Here is a 10,597-nt window from a genome sequence, read left to right on the forward strand (position 1 = left end):
TGTTGATAATCACTGACTGTCTTCTGACAAACATGAAGAGGAATCGTAAGGATTTGAGTTGATCACATGTAAGAATCCAGAATAAACTTCTTTCATCCAATTTAATGCTGCAGAAGATTTGTTGCAGAAAAGTTGTCTCTTTATTTCTCAATCTCAGGGTTCACAAATTCTTATATGATGTTAAAATCTAAAGAAAAAAATGCTCTGTCCGTCTTGTCTGTGCTATTTTGGGGGGCTTTTAAAAAAATAATATTCATAATTTTATATTGAAGAATTTCAGAAATGTTGAGATTAACTTACCAGAATTCTCCAATGCTGCAGTTCACTGACATGTACAGTTCTGGTTAGAAGTTTTTATCCTCTCGTCATGGGCATGAATGTCATGGTAATTTTGGGCTTTTGATGATTTCTTGGAACGAATCTTTTTCCAGGGTGGAATGATTGTGCAGCATACACCTTTAATGACTTTAAGAAAGCAAGACTTGGGGGGACAAGTTGGAATTTATTTTGGACTCATCCACACAGGTTCAAAAGTCTACATACAGCCTCAAATATATACATGCACCTCCACCAATATTTGGTAAATGCCTATAGTAAGTGTATGTAAACTTCTGACCACAACTCTATCTGTATTAAAAGGGAGTGGCAACAGAATTTCAATAGCAAAACAGCATGCATGACTATTCTTATTGCAGGCACACCTACAAACAGTTCTGGAGTGCATATTTCTCCTCATGAAACACAAAAAAAATAAACCTCACTAAATTTCCACTGGAAAAAAGAAATCGCAGCAATGTTCATTTTTGCACAAAGCATGAAAGCTGTCAAATTTTGACCTTCACTGGGGAGTAACGGAATACATGCACCGGCGTTTTGTATTTAAAATACAAAATATGACTGTATTCTGTTACAGTTACTGTTTAAATAAGTGGTAATCACAATACAGTTACTCTGTTGAAATAAATAATTTCACGGCAGTCATTTCCAGTTTCAAATATTATGCTATCCCCTCTCTATCCTTATCCAATTTTGATGATTTGGCACCGTTGGGTGCAGGTTTAGCTGCCAGCCCGGGTTTGAGTACAACCCGGAGCCCTTTTTTTAATTATAGTTTTTTATTTACTCAATTTCCATCTGGGATGAATAAAGTTTCTCTGATTCTGATTTCTGGAAACCCAAACAAAACACGCAAAAAGAGGCAGTAATGTAAGCGTCCTGTTAATGGTGGTGGGGTCAGTTACACAATGGACCCAGAGCCAGCAGTGCACGGGCAGGAATGCATTTACAACACCACTTCATAAGAAAAATGGGATGGGATGAAAAGTCAGTACCTTCAATGTACTATGCTGTGTGATTTTTGTTACTGTTAATTAAGGAGCTTACATTGTTAGCTGGCATTACACGAGGTGAGTGCATAGACTGCAGACTGTTAGGCCGTTTCTAAATACTCATGTACGCAAGTTCTCGCTAGTCCAGACTTCATAAGTTCACACAGCAGTCCAGACTTCCCAAGAACCCAGTGCAATCGTTCTACAATTGGAAGTGCAGTGTACTTGATGACATCGCTGCTGTCCCTTCTTAATTTAACTCTGATTAAAATTAATTAATTAAGGAAATTAATTTCCTGCAATGGAAATTACACATGACATAAAAACAATATACATGATGTAGTAGATTTCTTTGAGAAAAACCAATATCATTTGAACTGAACAAAAATGTAAAATATAATCTGATCATTTTTGGAGCAGCCTTCGGGATCTAAATGTATTAATATGCTGTTTTTAGACTTGATGTATTAACAACCTGCTAGCTGACTTTTCCAGGCAGCTTTTCACCATTACTAACCAGGTTAGTAAACTGTGACAGACAGTTTAGTTAGTTTGAACTGGTTAAATGCAAAGCTGTTTTACTGAAAGCATACATTAACTTAAAGGAGAGCCAAAACTAACATAAACAAAATGGCCCCAGTCTAAACAAAATCCCATTAATCTAACTAAATTACAAAAAAAACCCCTTTCAAACCTACAACTCAACTCCCTAATATATCAAGGAAAAAGAGGGTGTCTGTCACAGATTTCAACTGTATTTCAATAGCATTTTTCTCTGCCAAGGACTTGCAGGTGGAAATTAACTAATCTTTAAATCTGGGACAAGCCATCTTTTACTACTGTGAGGTTAACTTACTGTGTGCACGATCCTTGAAAAAATAAATAACATTTGCTCTGACCTTGAGTGATTCCCCTGGCAGCACCATGTCCTGGATGTCCTTCCTTGTCCTTCCAGCCTGTACAGGGGAGCAGGGTCTGGGGTTTTCTTTCCATTACTTTATATAGTAATGAAAAGATGACTGGACTCCCTTTAAAAGGAAAAGGCTTGTTGGTACAGCCAAACACCATTAAAATCTAAATCTAATTTTTTTTACTTTTGCATTTACCTTTCATTATTTACTTACATGGTATGCTGCTGATATTCCAAACAAAATCTTTCCTGCCTTGTGGTGTTTGGATGAGCTCAGACTGTGATCTGTCTCCCTCTGTTGGTCAATGTAATATCACACAGACCCTAAATTTACAAAACTATGATAATCTAATGTTTATTTTTCTACAGTTTATTACTGCCAAAAGGTGAAAATCAAAGTCAGATTCCTACATGATTTGTGTTACTTGACTACAAACAGGTCAAATCAGAGCACCTGCTGTGTCTTCCAGTCAATCCAGGATCAGTGGTTTAGAAATGTTTTGTTGCTGATCTATTTTTAGGGCAGTATGACTGACACACAGTCACAACAAATGGAAAAGAAACTGTCACCTTGATTCTGATAGACTTTATTTGACAGTCATTATAGATGACAAACATTACAGTTCTTGAGATTCTTTCTATTGTGATATGATACAGCAAACTAGTAAAGTTATTAACTGCAACTTCAATATTCAGAGGTGAATTCTTTTACAGAGATGTGCATCAGTGTTACAGTGACAGGGGTCTGCATCATCTAAAAGTTACATTTGTTAAGGTAAACTATGGTATATGTCCCACAATCAGAACACCCTGAATACGCCTGCCTACACAAGTGAAATTGTGCTAGGCCTGTTTTTTCACTTCTCTTTACAAGCTGCAGAGGTCGCCACTGCTCAGGAAGCTGCAGGGAAGAATGTAGGCCATATATATAAACAGGTTCTCAAAATCAAAAAATAAATATATTTTATTCAAATGAACGAAACTCTTTAATTGTCAAAATGAATAGCTGAACCCAAAACAGATGACAAATATAGAAACTGAAACAAACTCTCAAATAAAGTCCAAATACATCAAAATTACACCTAAAAAGGACAAAACTGACAAATAAATGCAAAAAACCCGAGTAGGAATCTATTAATTAACCATTAGATTTTGAAAATGTAGAACAAAAATAAACTGCTTCAGTGGAAACATTTCCATTTCGAGACACCTTGTAGTTTTAGGTAATATGATCTTACATTCCGCATAGAAACTGACTTCCAACAGGGATAGAAATAATTTCTAGTAAATATTTATCAAATTTTTAATCCACTGTTTATATAAAATGTCATTTTTAGTTAAAAATGATTCCTGACACAAAGACGCGTGTTCGGATGACTTTGATTTATTCATCAGAAACTTGTTTACGTAAATTAACTCGAGGCCTCTGATCAACATCTGTAAAAATCTTAGAGTGGAAAACACTGCATGAGAATGCAAAATGTCTCATAAGAAGTGTGCTCTCACAGCATCACACTGTGGCTGGACAGAAGGTTTACTTGTGGTGTGTTACGCCAGTTTAGCAAAGATATGTCTAACCACATTCTTCCTTTCATGGCCACAAGTAAGCACCTAATGACTCACTGCAGCCGGGTGATGCATCCTTACACAAAACTCTGCACAACTAACACTTTTTAAGAGCGAAATAGATCCTAGTATTGATATGATAATTTTAGAAGTCATTGCATTACATTTGATTTAATATGATATAAGGCTTTGTGTCTTTTTAAAATGTTTACCATTTGTTCCTTCTAACCATGATTGCCATCATTCATTTTAAATATCACACAGGGCAGCTCATGTCATTCACGTCTTTACGTGTTTGTTCTGTTCTGACTGAGCCGTTTTGATTTGAGTTAGGATTTTGTGATCAGTGCATGAGAATGACTGCTTGGTTAGCAGGAAGGTTTATGAGAGCTGATCAGAAAAAATAAATAAAAATAAACACATTTACGTGTTCCACTTTAAAAAAAGTGTTGTGTAGGTGTGAAGACAAATATATTTACCAGCAGGTTTTACATTTCAGAGACCCCAGAGGCAAAACAGACCTGATTAAGAGCAAATAAGAAAACAATGTCAGAAACACTACATGGCAATTAAAGAATATACTCTAATAATATAATAATATGGTGAAGGTACATGCAATGACAGAAAATGCTAATCAAATCAGAATGATGGTCACAGGTGATGCATGGTGTGAGAAAATGTGCTGACTCACTCCTAGGTGCTGTATGAGTCTGAGAGATGAAGCAGGGAGCACAGTCTGCTGGTCAAAGACTGCATGTATGCACTGACACCACACACTATTACACACTATGACTTCATCTGCTAAACTACTTCCACAAAATTTGGGCACTTCCAACAACCCTCAAGTAAGGCCTTACTATGGTAAATATGGGTAAAATTGATCACCACATGCAATAATACAGTAAATTATATTAATTAAATAAAAATGGGGATTTAGGAAACAATAAAAGAGAGTGGAAAACCCTTTTTATTTCCAAATATCCTGTAATTTAATGATAAATTCTATTTCATTATGTAGCAGGATTGTCACAGCGTTTATTTCTCTGATTGACGTGTTCCAGTGGACTTCAAAGTCAGGAAAGTCATTCAGTTGGAGAGTGGAGTTAAATTATCATCCACTCTAATTACTTACAATTTGGAATCTGTATAATCAGCTCCTCTGTTCTTAAATCTGATAGCGTGTCCTTTTTGTTTGGAGCATGGAAGTATGCTGTACATGTGTTTACCTGCTCATGATCTGAGTCATACCAGAATTATAGCTTAAAGGCTTTATTCTTGACAAAAAGTGAAGCAATGATGCTAAACAGTCATTCTGTCAAGATCTCTGTTGGTAGCTCATCACAACCTGATGCACCGCTGCAGCCGCTGACATGGGTCAGAAATGCTGAGTTCAACACTCGTGTCGTGCTATTGAGCGCAAGCATAAAAGCTCAAATGTGCCTTTCATAAGGTAAATGTAGTTTTTACTGAACAATTGTGAAGACATGTTTTGATAGCTTAATGAAAATCACGTCTCTCTTTTTCAGAATACAGAAAGCACTTTAAGGAAGAATAGCATGTAGCAAGTACTCATTTTATATTATTTGATCAGTATGTGTATTTTTTTGTTCTTTAGCACAATCACACGAAAAGTATGTGAACCTTTTAACTGGTTACAAGACAGACACACACACACAAAATAAGGCTTTTCTGCCTCTTTATTTATCACACAAGCGGATTTCGAATGATCAAAAAACAACTTCAGAGAAGCCTTTCAGATAGCTGCAGACCAGACATGCATAGAGAGAACCGATGTCCGGAGACGGTCCTCAGAGAAGTACTCGCTCATTTTGTGCTTTAAAGCAAAATGTGAATGTGGTTTATTTTTCAGAAATATGCAGATAAAACTCAAAAATACTCATTAGCAAATTTCATCACTTGCAAATACATTTTTAACACGTGTAACCCATAAAGGTTACACAAAGAAGTCCAAAAAAAATGCATGAATAAACAATGAAACAATCGAAAACAAATAATCAAAATATAGCAATGGCAACATTAAAGGGTTTGTGGCACAGGTAAAATTCTTTGTTCAGCTCCATTCAGATTTATTTAAACAGCGCCAGATCACAACAACAGTTGTGTCAATGCGCTTTATACTGGAAGGTAAAGCTCGTACAGCATTACAAAGAAAACTGAAAAAAGCACAACAATCTTTAATTTTCACTGTCATAATCAAAATTGGCATATATGCCCTGCTCAAGATGTACTGGTAGGCCATTTTCACATTTTACCTTCTTCTTCTTTCCTTTGAGTGCTAGAGACTTGTATTTACAAGGCTTCACACTTTTCATCTTACAGTCAATAACATCAAATTTGTGGGTGATGTATTCATTTTTTTTACCTTTACACAAAGCCTTAACCTTTTCTGCTTTCTGGTTGATAAACGTATTAATTCGCTTGCACTGATTGATGCCATTAACGTTTTTCATCATGTCATCACATTTACGAGAGCCGTTTTCTGGAAGGATGTGTTTCTTTTTGAAATCATTGTAAGTTTGCGAGAGCACAGCAGCACAGAGCAGCAGCAACAGCAAACAGGCACTCTGAACCCTCATGATTCCCTGGGGAAGGAAAACAGAGAATATTTAAATGAGTCTCTCCTCTGTACTGTTTTGGTTTCATTGATGTAATTCAACAATCATAAAAAACCTACTTAAAAAGCTTAAGATCAAGATTAAAAAAAACATTTGTAGTAATCTAATCTGGAAAATGAACTTTGTGGTTATTTTTCTAAAAGCTTTTAGATTACAGGTACAATAAAACAATACTCACAGAAAATGATGTGTAAAATAATGAAAATAATACTGCATAGACTTACCCTACTCTTTCGACTGTTAGTGTTACATTAGAAACAACCACAATTTTCTTTGCTGCACTTCTCAAAATTATCTTAGTTTTTGCTTTACTGACAGCAGACTTACCTTGACTTGTGAGTTGGTTGCTGGTTTGGGCACAAGGTGGTCGTCTGCAGCACCAGCTGGTAAAGATATCTTCAGTCAGTGAATTTCCCTGAATGTGGTGAATGGTTACAGTGAATTAATTCTGTGTCAAACTAGACACAAATCAATGGAGACATTTCAGATATTAAGCTTTAGCAAAATCGACCTAATCACAGAAACCACATCATGTTTATCAGATATGCAAATTCACTGAGACTAGAATATGAGCGGTTCCTGTTGTCTTCCTGTCTTTATTGTCTGTAGAGTAGATTCAAACAGATTAAAAGGATTTATATTTAGCATTTAGAGGATATTATTTCAAAGTGCATTTTATTAAATACATTTATTATAGTATCACAACAAAAGTATGGAAACCTGTTTAATGTCCCATAAATTTGATCGGGTCTTCATTTTGACACAGAAATTTCACTTCAAAATCTTATGAACTTAAATAATGAGTCAAACACAACTTTTTCTTCATTTGCATTTTAAGATGATGAAACCCCAAAATCTGATGTGGATACCGATGTAGACGTGACCAAAGGGCCTAGACCGATTACTGCTGGCTTGGAGCTCTTTGAAGAACAAATACTGAAGAGTTTTCTGACAGACAGAACACCTGACACATACAGACGATGACACCTCTGACTGAATGGGAATAACTACCTAAGAGCTTCCAACTACAAGATTTACAACAATAACAACACAGTCCTTTACTTTGAGTGTTTCAGTGTGTATATGTGCTGCTGGTATCAGTATCCAAATACTGGTATCTGATGGCAAAACTAAAGTTGGTGTAGTTATTGAACTAGGTTTAACACTAAATTAGCAGGTATTTCAGCCCCAGTGCTCTGATTCCCATCATGGTGAAGAGAGGTTGATTAAATTGGAACATGCAGAGGAATGTTAGAACAGATGAATTTTTATCCCCCCCCCAATAAATACATAAATGAATAAATAGAATAAATAAAATAATAATAATAATATCAGGATGCAAGGAGATTAAATGATGATTAAGTAGGTCTAAAGATCTCCGTAAATTTTATTACACTTGAGCAAAAAGTTACACAAATGCAAACTTTTGTTAAAATCAAAATAGTTCACAGACTGACCTGTGTGCAGCTGAGGCTCATCCGAAAAGAGAAAATTAGAAAGAGGTTAAATGAACCCCGATTTCTCTGTGTCAGCCCCTTTTATGCTACACAACTTGTACTACTGCCCTGGTTACCACTCACACTAGCACACATAGCTTAGCAACCACATTTCCTGTCCACTTCATGTCTGTACTCTGAGCCTTTATGTGATATACACAAAAACCACACCAGCAGAGTCACAGCAATGTGGCTGCAAATGAAGGAAATGCACCTACTTTCTAGAACTACTTTCTTTCCAGCACGTACAAATATTTGTTTGTGTACTTTCCATTTTTTATGTCCATTTACAAAGACATGCTTGCTTTAATACTTAATCACATCCTTGTAAATAACAAACACTTACAGACACTTCAGCAGAACTACTAAACTGTATTCACATTTAAAAATAGTTAGAAAGCAGAAAATAGAGAAGACATATTGTCATCTGCTTTTGCATTCAGACCTGACTTGTTCTCCACTTTGGTTCAGGAGGAGAGAGGAGTGTAGTGGTGGCTACTCGTGGTGGCTGCGAGTTACGGTACATTATTATCATCATTATTATTAAAGCTATGCATTATATCAGATAGCTGTAGTTAGCACCCTGCTAATCCAATGTAAAAGCAAATCAAAGCTGAAAGTCAGATCATAGTGTTGTATTTTGAATTAAAACCCTTCAAGTAACGATAGTGTTACACTGTCAGTTACCACCATCGTGGGCATCTCTATGAGTTTATGAACAAAGAAACTGTGAATGCTAATAATCTACTTACAGCATCTATGGATGTCACAGTCACAAACCCAGATGTCTACTAGAAAATACCCGAGTTGTTTAAACTGTCACTTTTAACTTTTAAATCAAGGTTTTAAGAGCTCTCATCGTTATCAAGTATTTCCAGGTGCAGCTTTTTCATTGAATGACAGGAGCGCCCTCTGCCGTTTGCATAGAGAAGGGAAAAAGTTCACAGCAACTGGCATTCCCAGGCAATCTCCCTCTCCCACTCAAGATTTATAGTTGAAATGGTAAAAAGGCAAGGGCTAACTTGACAGAATACAGAATAAAGTGAGAACAGAAAAAATATTTCTTTATTAACAAAAGAAGAGATGCAGTTGTTATTGCTAGATCGAGACTTGGCTACTGTTGGCTCTGATAGGGAAACACCGAGATGGCAAATGTTAATGTGAAGCACTGAAAGTCAAGGAACATCCTAACTGAGTGTGTCAATCAACTAGAGCAGCTGTCTTTAATATGCACACACTTACAAAAACTTACACTTACAAAAACAAAGTAATTCTTGCTTAATTGGAAGACAGTGTCTTTTTACACAGTGTGTTTTTTGTCCTGTCTTCCCTCCCTCACCCCCAGTCGATGGCTTCCCCGTTCTAGGTCTGGTTCTGCCGGAGGTTTCTTCCTGTTAAAAGAGAGTTTTCCCTTCCCGTTGTCGCCAAGTGCTTGCTAACAGGGAGTCCTCTGATTGTTGGGTTTTTTCTCTTTGCTATTGTAGGGTCTTTGGGATTTGGCTCCCTCTGTTGGTCAATGAGATCTTGTGTACTTGCAAATAACTGTTGTTATAAATAAGACCCTACTAGACTGGAAGTCCTATGTACAATTGTGCATTGAACTGTACTATATGCGTTATTTTTTTTAGTTTTAGTTTTGCACTTGGTAGTAATAATTTGTCATCTCACTTGCTACTTGTCACAGCCTCCTGTGTTTCAGTTTTCTTTACATACCACCAATTCACAACCATGGTTACATCAAGGTGCTTTATGCTGTAAAGAATCGACACTATTACAGAGAAAACCCCCCAAATCAGATGACTCCCTATGAGAAGCTCTAGGTGACAATGGGAAGGAAAAACTCATCATGCGAAGCCCACCAAAGCATAGCCTTTTGCAGCATAATTAAGAAATGGGTCAGGGTCACCTGATCCAACACTAACTATGAGCTTTATCAAAAAGGACAACTGAAAAAAGACAAAGTGCTTAAACAAACACCACACACATAATAAGGATTTCTTTGCGTCTTTAGTTAACCAGAGGTGGAAAGAGTACTAAAATATTTTACTCAAGTAAAAGTACTATTACTTTGCTGAAATTTTACTCAAGTACAAGTAAAATTACCTGTCTAAAAATGTACTCAAGTAAAAGTAAAAAGTAGCTCATTTAAAATGTACTCAGAGTAAAAGTTACATAGTTACTTTTCTGTCAGCAGGAGGACAGCCGCTTCTGAGTAGTGCAAAAAAAGACAGTGGGATATAAATCTCAAAGTAGTTCTTTTTTAGTGAAAAGAAAAACTTTACAAATTAAAGTGCAGTGGCAGTTAAACTGCAAGTCTATACATGAAAATGGATAATGGTCACCAAACCAATCAACCAAACTGTCAGGTATCACAGTGTTTTCAATACAAAACCATATCATTCGTTCACATGAGAATGTGTTCTAAACTGTCAAATAAGAGAACAAGTACTGAACTGAACGGCAGCTGCTTTAAAAATGTTTTTTCATTTTTTAAACTTGGCCCTGCCCTACTGTACCTCTAGATTAAAGTTCCTGTATCCATCCTAGAGTGTTACTCTCTGAACCTCCTGTTAATTTTGAGGAGCAGTTGATTTTCAAAGTTAGTAGAGTTCATCCTTGCTCACTTTGCAGTGAACAGTAGTCCAGCACAGCTAAAGAGAC

The 10,597-nt window shown here is 36.3% G+C and overlaps 1 long non-coding RNA gene across 2 annotated transcripts; it reads right to left on the reverse strand.

Annotated features, from left to right (window-relative positions):
- Positions 1 to 6,391: 6,391 nt before the first annotated feature.
- LOC146360695 (uncharacterized) lies at positions 6,392 to 8,765 on the reverse strand. Of its 2 annotated transcripts, none has more exons than XR_014799531.1 (3): positions 8,689 to 8,765; positions 6,768 to 6,855; positions 6,392 to 6,407 (listed from the first exon to the last, which is right to left on the reverse strand). It is a non-coding gene; the product is annotated as an uncharacterized LOC146360695 (long non-coding RNA). The 2 variants fall into 2 exon arrangements; XR_014799532.1 differs by lacking the exon at positions 8,689 to 8,765 and adding an exon at positions 7,898 to 7,943.
- Between the last annotated feature and the right edge of the window lie 1,832 nt (positions 8,766 to 10,597).

The sequence above is a fragment of the Perissodus microlepis genome, chromosome 23 (assembly GCF_051167445.1).
Source record: "Perissodus microlepis isolate ML-2025 ecotype Zambia chromosome 23, ASM5116744v1, whole genome shotgun sequence".
Classification (NCBI taxonomy): Eukaryota; Metazoa; Chordata; class Actinopteri; order Cichliformes; family Cichlidae; genus Perissodus; species Perissodus microlepis.